At 33.9% G+C, this 12,319-nt stretch overlaps 1 protein-coding gene and 1 long non-coding RNA gene across 8 annotated transcripts in view; one reads left to right on the top strand and one right to left on the bottom strand.

The window, feature by feature from the left end:
• Nucleotides 1-12,319, bottom strand: part of LOC148618828 (cGMP-dependent protein kinase 1-like) — a 51,813-nt gene that overhangs the window by 28,241 nt on the left and 11,253 nt on the right. Inside the window, exon 1 of one of the 7 annotated variants that reach the window (XM_088578091.1) lies at nucleotides 10,072-10,090. The exons of the other annotated variants lie outside the window; for them this stretch is intronic. The gene's annotated coding sequence lies outside the window, so the exon portion shown is untranslated. Of the gene's footprint in view, nucleotides 1-10,071; nucleotides 10,091-12,319 lie in introns of those variants that run through there. 7 annotated transcript variants of the gene reach the window in all.
• Nucleotides 11,067-12,244, top strand: LOC148618829 (uncharacterized). The gene is made up of 2 exons (XR_015921296.1): nucleotides 11,067-11,190; nucleotides 11,386-12,244. It is a non-coding gene; the product is annotated as an uncharacterized LOC148618829 (long non-coding RNA).

The following is a 12,319-nucleotide window of genomic DNA, read 5'->3' as shown; positions in this document are numbered from 1 at the left end:
TGTCAATATTTTCCAAATGATTGAGCATTTAAAACTAGCATGTTAAAACTCATGAACTGTAAGACATATGCGTTACTCGAACTTTCCCACTTTCGAGTCTGACTACAAGTAAGAATGATGTGAGAAACTGTTTAAATTTCGCTAAAAAAACCCTTTATAACAAATGAAAATTTGTTAAGAATAAAATAAAAGGAGAACAAAATTTAATAGCAAAATCGTTAAAATGCTTCTTTTATTTTTGACATTTTACCTTAATTTGAGAGTCATTTGAAGAACTGTTTTAATTTCACCGAAATTTGTGGAAAAAAGACCTTTGTTATTATAATTGTAAATTTTGCTATTTGAAAACACCTGAAACGAGGTACACATCGTTAACAATGCATTCCATTTTTTTATTTTTGACATTGTCGCTCTAAATTGAACACTTTTCCAAAGAAGTATACCCCATCCTAATTGATGAATTATTTTTGAAAAGTGCAAAAAGATTGCTAATGATCTTTTTGGAGATGTGCTTCTTTTCAAAAATATACCTAAACGATTGAGCTAATTACCCAACATATTTTAAATAATTGACCACACAGTCGTACTAGGTTTTTTTTCCGAGGTTGCTTCAGGCGTATTGTTGATCCCCCGCATTTGATTTAAATTTCTTGAACATAGCCGTATCTTAGTTTCAGTATTTTCAATGAACATTTTGTATTTTTAAGAAGGCTTGGGCCAACTTTCCCCGGTATTTTGTTCACCGAAAAGTGCTCACATAATTTAAATCCAAGACTGACGTCTTCAAAGTCGCTAATCGTCAAATATTCACTGTCACTGATTTTGGCTTACTTTCAACATCCGAAATGGTACAAATGCGATATGCTTTAAAATTGGGTGACTTCCGCTAAAATCTATGTTTCTCGTTAATTCCATCTGGAGAAGTTGTTTACAATTTCTTCATCCAAAAGCTTTCCCGAGATACTCTTTTACATTTTGACCAGTTTTTATTATGTTCTATGATCGTCACAACAATGTTGTGGAGATCCTCCTGGGTGTGTCCGGCAGATCTAAGATGGCAACTTAGAGGGAGGTCTGGTTTGCATTTGTAGTCACTGCAATGACCATTCATACGCCTGTTGAAAGGTTGTTCTGTTTCGCCAACGTACTGCATACAACATCGACACTGGAGAAGGTATATGGTATTTTCGGTTTTGCAAGTTACGTCGCAAAAAATGGCAAATTCCTTTCCAGTGCAGTAGCTTTTAAAAATTTTGGTGTGCAGCATCTGGGTACAGGTCTTACATCTCTTATCTCCACATGGTCGACACTGGCCCGTTGTATTTTGTTTGGACTGAGATGAAATATCTGCTCTTACTAGGGCATCTCTTAGGCTCCTAGGTCTACGGAATGACACAACGGTGTATCTAAAATTTACAGCGTGTTTCATTTTTTTGGTAGGTTACATAAGGATGATTTCCGTTTGTATCCCGGGTAAAGAAAATTTATGGCAGGGTCAGTAGAACGATAAATTCCCTTTTGACTTTCGAGATTTTCTAAAGTTCGTCGATATCGGATGGAAAACCTTACGTGTTCCGAATAGTTACCTGCTCCAAAGGGAGATAAATGTTGATAAAATGTTGGTCCGCAAGTCGGGAATAATAGTTAAATGTTTCCCATGACTATTAAATTGTTTCCTTTAAGGGTACTATAAAAAAAGTGGGGTTTGGTTTGTTGGGTAAAAAGAGTTCACACTGTTATTGGTATTAACGATTTGGATAGTCTTTGATATGACATGATATTAATTTTCATCCAGGATAATTTCAGATATTAATAAGTATCCTGGATGACATTTTATGGGGATGTTTTATACATATTTTTTTTCATCCATTATACTATTTAATTGATAAATATTATCAATTTTATCAACAGTATGAATTCTGTTCACTCTTCATATGTGAATTATATTCAGAATATTATTCAATAGTATGAAATAATATTCTGTTTACAATCACGATTTCTGTTCAATCTATGTGAACTATTTTCTGGATATTATTTAATACTGTAGTATGAAATAAGATCATGTATAAATTTAGGAGTACCTCTAGCTTTTTCATAATTTACTATAGTAAATATCATTGTTCAAGTACTGGAAACAATTTAATATGTGAAATTTTTTTATAGTGAAGTAATATCCGAAAAAAATAATAATCTGACATAATTTCCACAGGATAAGATTTCATTCGGATAGTATCATGTCTTACATCAGAACATGAAATTTTAAAATAAAATGTACTGTCCTGACAAAGTAAGAATCGTTGATTATTGAAACAAGAAAATGACATTTTAATAATAACATTTTAACTAATGAACGCAAAACATGAATATATTAGAGACAGACCTTACAGAGTGATACGACTGCCAACACTACATAGCTTACAGAGTGGTACGACTGCCACTACATAGCTTAAAGAGTGGTACGACTGCCACTACATAGCTTAAAGAGTGGTACGACTGCCGCTACATAGCTTAAAGAGTGGTACGACTGCCGCTACATAGCTTACAGAGTGGTACGACTGCCAACACTACATTGCTTAAAGAGTGGTTCGACTGCCACTACATAACTTAAAGATTGGTACGATGCCACTACATAGCTTAAAGAGTGGTACGACTGCCACTACATAGCTTAAAGAGTGGTACGACTGCCAACACTACATAGCTTAAAGAGTGGTACGACTGCCACTACATAGCTTAAAGCGTCGTACGACTGCCAGCACTACATAGCTTAAAGAGTGGTACGACTGCTACTACATAGCTTAAATAGTGGTACGACTGCCAACACTACATAGCTTAAAGAGTGGTACGACTGCCACTACATAGCTTAAAGAGTCGTACGACTTCCAACACTACATAGCTTAAAGAGTGGTACGACTGCCACTACATAGCTTAAAGAGTGGTACGACTGCCAACACTACATAGCTTACAGAGTGGTACGAGTGCCAACACTACATAGCTTAAAGAGTGGTACGACTGCCACTGCATAGCTTAAAGAGTGGTACGACCGCCACTACATAGCTTAAAGTGTGGTACGATTGCCAACACTACATAGCTTACAGAGTGGTACGACTGCCACTACATAGCTTACAGAGTGGTATGACTGCCAACACTACATAGCTTACAGAGTGGTACGACTGTCACTACATAGCTTACAGAGTGGTACGACTGCCAACACTACATAGCTTACAGAGTGGTACGACTGCCAACACTACATAGCTTACAGTGTGATACGACTGCCACTACATATATTAAAGAGTGGTACGACTCAGATCGTAAAAAACATTACACTGTAATGTTTTCAACGGTGGTTTTGTTCAATTTTGAACAAAAATACCGAAAATGTAGTACCTTTGTTGCTTATTTTTGTACTTTTCCTATCTGACTTTCCATAAATATGCATTTTCGGAACATTAGGATTTTTTCTACAGATTCTAACTAAATGAAAATTTTGGACATTTTAACATTTTTTTTTTAAATTGGTCCTACTTGTGGTTTTTTTACATGTCATTTTTTGTTGTTGTTGTAATACCATTTCAATGACGAGGGATTTACCCACTGGGCCACACAAATCATTGGCTCGTTCAAGCACTTTTCTATAAAAAAAAACCAAGTTTTTTCACTACAAAAATTTCTTATAGCATATCAAATGTAATGACAATCGTGAAAATGCGAAAACCTATAAAACACATCAGACTTGAACGTGGCTTCTTGTACTCATTACAGCATTGAATTTTTTGATAATTCGCAAACCATACTTTTCCAGAAACCTTAAATAAGAAAATGGAAATAAGTTCTATAAAACGAATCCTAACAATTACATACAATTATGTAGTAAGGATGTTTGAATGCTTTGGTTAATAGAGGTAATAATAAATTAATCGAGGCAATTGTCAAAATTTAAAAGTTTAAACTAAAGGGAGATGGAAGTTTTCTTTTTGCGCCACAACTCTTGTGTCAGTACTCCTTTTGCGCCAGTTTTCTTTTCGATTTTCGTAGTTAAATTGCGCCAAGAAATTAATGATCCTTTTGCACCAGAATACAGGTAAATATATATTTGATATTGTTTTAGTGGTACATTAGATGCATGTTGTGGTTATTGTATGTTATTCACCATTTTTTTTTTAAAAATCTCTATATAACTGGGTGTTCATCTCTTATGCAAGTATGATTATAAAATATAAGAAAAATAAGATTTTTATTTTAGTTAAAAAATGGAAATATAGACCCTTTTCCTTTTTCTGAGCTCCGGACCGGCAGCTTTCACTGGGGGAGTTAATGTTTAAAAAGAGTTATTTTAATAAAGCATGCAGACATCTTTAATCTTCTTATCTTTAATTTATTTCTTTTCTAACTCATTTTCTTTATTTCATGATGGTTTTTTATTGGATATTTATCTTTTTGATGTTTGATTTACTTATTTGTATTTGGCGCAAAAGGTAGTCTTTTTTCTGTAGGAAAAGAACTACACGGAAAATTTTTTTTTTGCGCAATTTAACTACGATTTTTTATCTAATTGGCGCAAAAGGACGATGCCCAGGGTGATAATTGACGAAATCAAAAGAAAAATAAACGGATATGGTGAAACGTAATACATGCACATGCTTAAAACCTAAATGTAAAATAGTTTCATCGAGTCAAACAACAGAAAATGAAAATATCTCTAACAAAGAAGACGTTCTCTTCTTTGGAAATAGTGGACCAGAACACGTATTATATCATATAAAAAATTATGGTTTAAATGAATCTCTGAAGTTTCTCGGTAAAAAACCGGTGAGGATTTTTTCATCTTTTGGTTATATTGACATCGCACTTCGCACACTCTACTGTAAGAAGACTGGGAATCTCTTGACAAAACAACACTGAGAATACAAAAATAAGCACACGAAGATCAAAGTGTACATCACAATAGAACCAAAACGTATATACAGATAAAACGAACAGCAGGGACCCTACTTAAAACTGGGGTGAATTTAGGGCCTCCTGAATAATGAGCAGTTCTCTGCTTATCGCAACGCACCAGCTCTGCATTTTGTAGAAGGTATAATCAAGTGGAGATAAAGATATCTATGACAGTTATATGTCGCTCATCAAACATGAAAAAAAAAATCCATACGTTGGCGCCATTTGTGAAAGGGGGTTGTTTAGGCCAAAAGAAACACCTCCGAGCCGTCTAGGGTTCAGATGGTTTATTACCCAATATCAAAGACTTACATTTGGAGTGTATCGTGGGTAAAATTTATGGTCCTGGCCAGTTGAAACAGTACATATATAGGAATGTGTCAAAATATGTAAGAAATGGCCAGTATTGTCCACCAGTAGTATGTCTAATCAGATGAACTGTATATCATACACATATGAACATGGCAATATCAAACTCAATGCAACCACTACCTTCAAGAACAAGTGCAAACTATAAGAAATCCAAAACCCTACTCCCGGTCAAGAATAATAGAATTCACAACTACCGCCAATAATCAAACGGACCAATCAAATCTCCAAACCATGTATACTCGATTACAAAATTGAATAATTTAATTTCAGTTATAACACGCTTCTGACTGGATGTAATATTTTGTTCAGAATCACAGACCAAATTTTGTAATGTGACTGACGTAATCAACCTGTTTTTGCTGATTTACTCTTTCAATGTTGATAATTACATTAAATTACAACAAATGACTGCTACATTTTTTTCGGTATATTTGAAACAACAATACCCGTGGTGCATACTTTAAAATAACCTGCGTAGCAAGTGATTTAGTGTGCACCACGTGATTGAAATTATCCTCTCAAAGACAAAAAAAAATATAACAGTCATTTCTAAAATAGCTCTACTAATTCATGAATATTCATAAGTATTACTAGAAATTTCGAAAACGAACAGCTAAACTGTTACTCTGTATTCATCTTTTATGATCGAAATACAATATTATTACATAATTTAATTTCAGAAGTAACACGCTTTCTGGTTGGGTAAAAAAGTCCATCGTCTTATAGACCAAGTTTTATAATGTGATTGTGACGTCATCAACCTTCTTCAAAGATTTAATCGTTGAGGTTTGATACTAAAATTAAGTTAAATAAGGATTGATTATTATATATTTTCGGTCTATTTGAAATAACTTCAATGTCTGCCCACATGGTGCACACTTAGCAGGTTATTTAGTGTGCACCACGTGATTGAAGTTATTTCTTCATAGACCGAAAATATATAACAGTCAATCCTTGTATTTTAGTATCAAACTTCAACGAGTGTAGCAGAGTGATTTTTCTATTGTTTATAAAATATCTTACTCAATGTACATTGTAATTATTCTGCTACATTTGTCACTCACATCAAGGTGACGACCACAGAACTTTTCACATGTCGGGTTTGAAACTGTGTACTCCAGCATTCCTAGAGGTTGTCTGGCAAGCTATTTTCTGATTTGGTGCCATTTTAACCTCTAGCTTCTGACATGTTGAAAGCCACTGCCAATGTGAATTAGCTAAACATGTGTTTTAAAATATTTTAAGTCTTTTATTTGCATAAAAGAAGTTTAACTTACCGGAAATCGAGCGATAAAAATCCTAAATATTCGTTAAATACGTAGAAAACATTTGTAATGAAGACAGTTGTCAAAATGACCAGCCATTTTGAATTAGGTCACTTATTTTACGGAATACAATGTTTTCTGACAAAACAAACTTAAAGTTAGTAAAGGGAATTCTTCGCTTATTTGAAATGTTCGTTTCGCAAATTTTAAAATCCGCAATTTTATCAACCGGAATTATTACACACTCAAAAAGCTAAAAACCAAATATGAAGTTCATTTTAACTGTTTTTACAAAAGTTTTCCAGGATTGGTGAATTTTCTCATCGGGTAGGTCATTTGTTTTTTCTGTAGTTTAGTCACCTTCTGTCGTGTTATGGTAAAGAAGCTATATAAAACGTTTTAAATGGCAAATAGTTAACTATAATTCTGCCGATTTCAAAGAACGGCGGAACGAGAGTTATATGCAATACGGCGCTCGGAAGTAAGAGGTTGGGGTATAGACGAACGGGATTCCAACCTCTTACGTGGTAGGAGTAGAAACTGTGTAGCAAATCCTCTCCCAGTATTTTAATACTTATAGTACTTTTGTAATATCCAATGTCGTAGTAGATAATTGATAGGAGGCATGTTTAACCTGTAAGAGGACGATATTATAAGCCAAAGAGCCCTTATCGATAGACAAGTTACTTATCATAAGTTTGCCCCAGTAGATTTGGGACAAAGGCACGACTAGCTTGTTTCACAATTATGTTGGCCAAGCTTTGACTGTATTTGTTAAATCAAAAAAACAATTCATTGAGAAAATAAGCATAGGCATGTCCCTTATTCATTATTATACTTATTGTATACATTTGTAACAAAGCAGTTCCTGGATCTAACGTCACGACTGTTCCGTGAATTGTACTAATGTAAAGATGTAACAAAACCGATATAAATCTGTATTACCGGTTGTTTTATAATTTGAAATTATTCGGACAATTCGGCTACACTAAATCCAGAAATGCAAAACAGTAAATAGTAATAGTGAAAGAGTAATCAAGGGAACCAAGGTTATAGCGGTAATCAAAAGAATGTAACCCAGGGACAAAGACCAAACATGGAAAACAGACATACACAAAAAAGAACATAAAGTAACTAAAATCATACATACAAAGTAACAAAAGCAAATGAGCAACTCGGGCTCCACTAAAAACTGGGAGCATGGACCAGGTGCACCGGTAGGGTATGCGTCCTTTGCTTTTCTAGAAACACCCTGCGAGTTGCTCATAAAAAGTCAAGTCCGGGGTAGACAAACGAGGAAAGGCAAACTATGTTGAAGTTGATTGTAGACATTTTTGCAGATACGAATTGCATCTCCTTAAATATCCTCGTTCCAAGAGAGAGGGAGGTATACTGCTTGAATTGCATTCAAGAGCATCTGTCTGATCTTAAAAAAAAATGTTTTGAACACTTTATTCTGCAAACTACTCACCACAGTTACATTACATTACATAGAATGTGGTACCATTGCTGAGGAATGGTTCAAAGAGTAAAGAAGGGAACCAAAAGATACCTTTATCGACTCAACATGCGGTAATGTTTTATTGTAAACATTTTGATGAGGACCATTTTGAGAAAAGGCAATACGTTGAACATTAAACTGAGAACCCAGCGCATTTAGTAATTAGTAAGTTGTCTTTTTTCCTGATTTTCATAAAAATGACATCGGTCAAATGCACAAGTTAATAAAAACTGACAGAACTAATATTAAATATATTTCATTGTGGCGAAGTGACACAGATGACATTTAGATTAACACAAATGTCCAGTTAAGAATGTCATATCAACATTTTATATCATCAAAAGCGATTTAATCTGACCACCATTAACTTTATTTAAGAACATACAACCAACACGTTATTTACTAGCTTGACAAATGTAACAAAACCGATATAAATCTGTATTACCGGTTGTTTTATATTTTAATACGTTAAACAAGAGATACATGGACGACATTTTGTTTTTGCCTAAATGGGTTCAAGCATTGGCTTGCATCCCAAGCCTGGAACATGTAATACAGTGGTTGTCGTTTTTTGATGTTTATTGTTATTCGTTTTACGGTTTAAGGTCGATTTTCGTCCTTTATAAATAATTCAACTTTATTCATATTGTGGGCTTCTACAGCTTGCTTTTTGGCATGGGTTTTACCGATCATTGAAGACCCTGTGGTGACCTGTAGAAGTTTATGGTATGGGTTTTACCGATCATTGAAGACCCTGTTGTGACCTGTAAAAGTTTATGGTATGAGTTTTACTTATCATTGAAGACCCTGTGGTGACCTGTAGACGTTTATGGTATGGGTTTTACCGATCATTGAAGACTGTGCGGTGACCTGTAGAAGTTTAATTGTTTGTTGCTTGACTGTCTCATTGGCAATCATACCATATATCATTTTTTCCAAGTAAAATTCAAAGATGCAACATCAGAAAAGCTTTTAATCGATTTTTAATAATCTAAGATTGTCAAAAAATATAAAACAATATAATGCACAGAGTTAAATATTATATGCCATCAAAGTGCTGCTGGGTTTTCAAATATTGATATCTTACAAAACACAAAAAAAGAGTCCCTGTTGAAGTGATACCTTTAAGAGAACATAATGTTGGGGTGAATAACACAACACAGAGAATATTGAAGCTCGCGCCAATGGAGTTCCTTCAGATTTTAACTCAACATTTAATAAATTATAATTTTAATCAAATTTACATAGTCTTAAAAACTTTTTCATTTACATTATATACGCAACAGGAGACCTTGGATACGTAAAGAGGATGATGATTTTGTACTTTTCTTTAACTAGTACATCGCTAGTTAGTTACCTAATAGATGCCGTGTAGATCTAATTGGTCCGCTTTTTAGAACCTTTAAATGATAAGACACTACTATACAGTGTACTTCCACAATAGTCCAGACAGAGAGTTCAAAGTTCAATTTAGTTCATATGTCATTTTCGGTTAATGACCTACATTATCTTATAAGCACGCAGCCAGTTAAATCAGCAAAAAAAACCTGAACAAGCGGCATTTACTTTTATCTTCGGAAGAATACGCAGTATACTATGTACTCTTTCGGTGATTAGAACTTGCCATACTACAATCAATCCGTCAAAAAATACTTGGAGTGAAAAACTGATTAAAGGATAGAAAACCTTCGTTCTTTACTGATAGCCTAAAACACGAGGATAAATTTCAAACCTGTTATGTACGAATTTTTCTTTCCTATTGGAAACTGCTCAGGAGTCCTTTTGTTTCGAGATCATTTTTCTACTACTAAGTTAGTGTACCTGGTACCTTTTTAAGCGAAGTACAGATTAACGTATTCTTTCTTCAAAATCATTTCAATTCATTAATTTTCTCAATAATAGGTAAAAAAATTCAGATCATAACCCTTACAGAAAACATATTTTTATGCTTTATCGGATTTTTTTAATGCATTATAACATGAAGTATAAAGTTCTTACCTCAGGGGAGCAGCATGCTAGTAATTTCCTTGAGATAACAATCAATACTATATTAATATCAAACTGATAAAGTTCGTACCGTTACTTTTCTGTCAGTGCCGGAATGATACAAATCTTTAGTAGATTTGCAAACCAAATAAAGCCTCAAATTTGATGTGAGTGTGATCTGACGTTAGATTCTTTTGCAGAGAAAGGATTTATACCGTTAACAGTCAATATACATAAAACAATTCTTCACTTGCATTCGCTAACAAGGAACAGTGGAATCAATCAGGAAGCCACTCACATTCTGAATAATCAAAAGTGAAACCGTCTCCCCTTACTGACTCAAACTGTGTTCGTCACAAATTAACTCAATGCATAATTCAATTTCTCTCAATATCATCTTTTTTTTTTAAAAGATGGTTCATTTAACCGCTCAATAGCGATTAAGCTTGCTCAATAACATATTGTATTGTACAGCATTATGAACAAGGGATGAGATGCTGTAGAATTGTTACACGAAAATAGATCAGATGCTATCAAAGCCAATATCTACATACGACGGAATTTCTCGTGTCCCCTCTTTACGCACGTATAGGAATATCAGACGCGGTTCGAAGATTGGTACATATTTATGGACATTAAACAAATATGGCCAAACATTTTCACGTGATCTGGTTCTGATATTCTTTTGACTACATTTTAATTTTAGAAGTAAACGTGTTTAGTATCTTACCTCCGATATAAACAGAAAATCCACAGTGAACATCAGTACACACAGTGCATGTGCATGAATCGGTACGACAAAAAGTGAAGAAAATTTACAGACTATCTTTCAAACAAACACCAAATTAACTTAAAAAAATCTTTAATTTAGTTTAAGTTGCATGAATAAAACATAAAGTAATTTGTTGACGTATATCTGACAGCATTACTTCATTTTATCATTAAGAGATATCTCCGTGTTTAAAGTAAACCTATCTCATCGAACAGCAAGAATACAATTTATCAAATCAGGGTCGTATATTCAAGTATTTCAATTTAGTCGGTTAGAAAATGCGTGTTGAATACAAATGTAACGTATGATAAGGAGCCATCAATTCCTCAGACAAGTCCTAGTCAACATCGTTGGTTAAGGTAAATCATATAGACACTTTAATCATACAATATACCTGCTTTTATAGTCTGTTTGGTTTGATGTGCATCAAATGTTTTAAATAAAAACTTGCATATCTATATAATATTAACCTCGTTGCACTATATTTAGACATGCTTATATGGATTCATAATATACAGAAGATGGTTTTTACCAAGTATATATTTATTTTTCAGTCGTAGTTCGGATTAATGACTTACAGGCAGCTATCTCGTCATACGTTTATTCCTGCGAATGTCTAGGATTCAGCTTAATACCTGTTATTATGTACAGATGATGTTTATTTTTGAAAAAAAAAACACACACAAGAAGTTCTAGGAGTCTAATTTGTAATACAAAGGCATGGTGAACAATATTTTGTTCCTGTGAGTAGATACGAGGATAAACTGTCCGCCAATCGATCTCTATTGGTCTTCGGTTCCGTTATATAGATGATGTATTACCTTTGAATGATACTTACTTTAAGGACAATTTACGTTTGGTTTCAAAATGAACTGAAATTGAAGATTTTCTGATAAATACGTCAACTAAACTTGTGCACAGATAAAACAGGGCGTTTGAAATCGAACATTTATGACAAACGTATGTTTACAAACTACCCTTTTCTTGGTGGCAATATACCAACATCTCCAGCTTACAGGATTAACACGTTACTTTTGTGCATGTAATTCGAACTGTAGTAAAGCAAGGAGAAAGGGATATGTTAGGCCTTTGTTGCTCTTATTACTACAAAATTTCAATGGTTGTCATCACATGTTGATTGACCGATTTGAAGTTTCTATCTCTTAGATGAGACAAGATAACTATATTCAGTTATATTTTACGTCTTACCGGACTGAAAGCCGCCCTAACTTTTTTACTCACTTATAATGTGACAGATTTCTCTGGCCGGGCAGGACATGCTTACATTCAAGGAGAATTTTATGTCGCTGGCGGATTTTTTTCTCTGGAGTTCATATTTCAAGTGCTTAAGTATTTTGTGTGATATCATGTTTTCCATTTCTTCAGTTTTATACATTAAAATGTATATAATTCTTTTGTCTAAATTGTGTATGTGGATACTCTTTCTTTCCTGACTTTATGTCTTGTCAATGTCTGGATTTTGAAGTC

The sequence above is a fragment of the Perna viridis genome, chromosome 4, assembly GCF_037379345.1.
Source record: "Perna viridis isolate PV_CMFRI_1.1 ecotype Kerala chromosome 4, ASM3737934v1, whole genome shotgun sequence".
Classification (NCBI taxonomy): Eukaryota; Metazoa; Mollusca; class Bivalvia; order Mytilida; family Mytilidae; genus Perna; species Perna viridis.
Note: the sequence above shows the minus strand (reverse complement) of the source record. Positions and strands in the feature narration are given on the sequence as shown.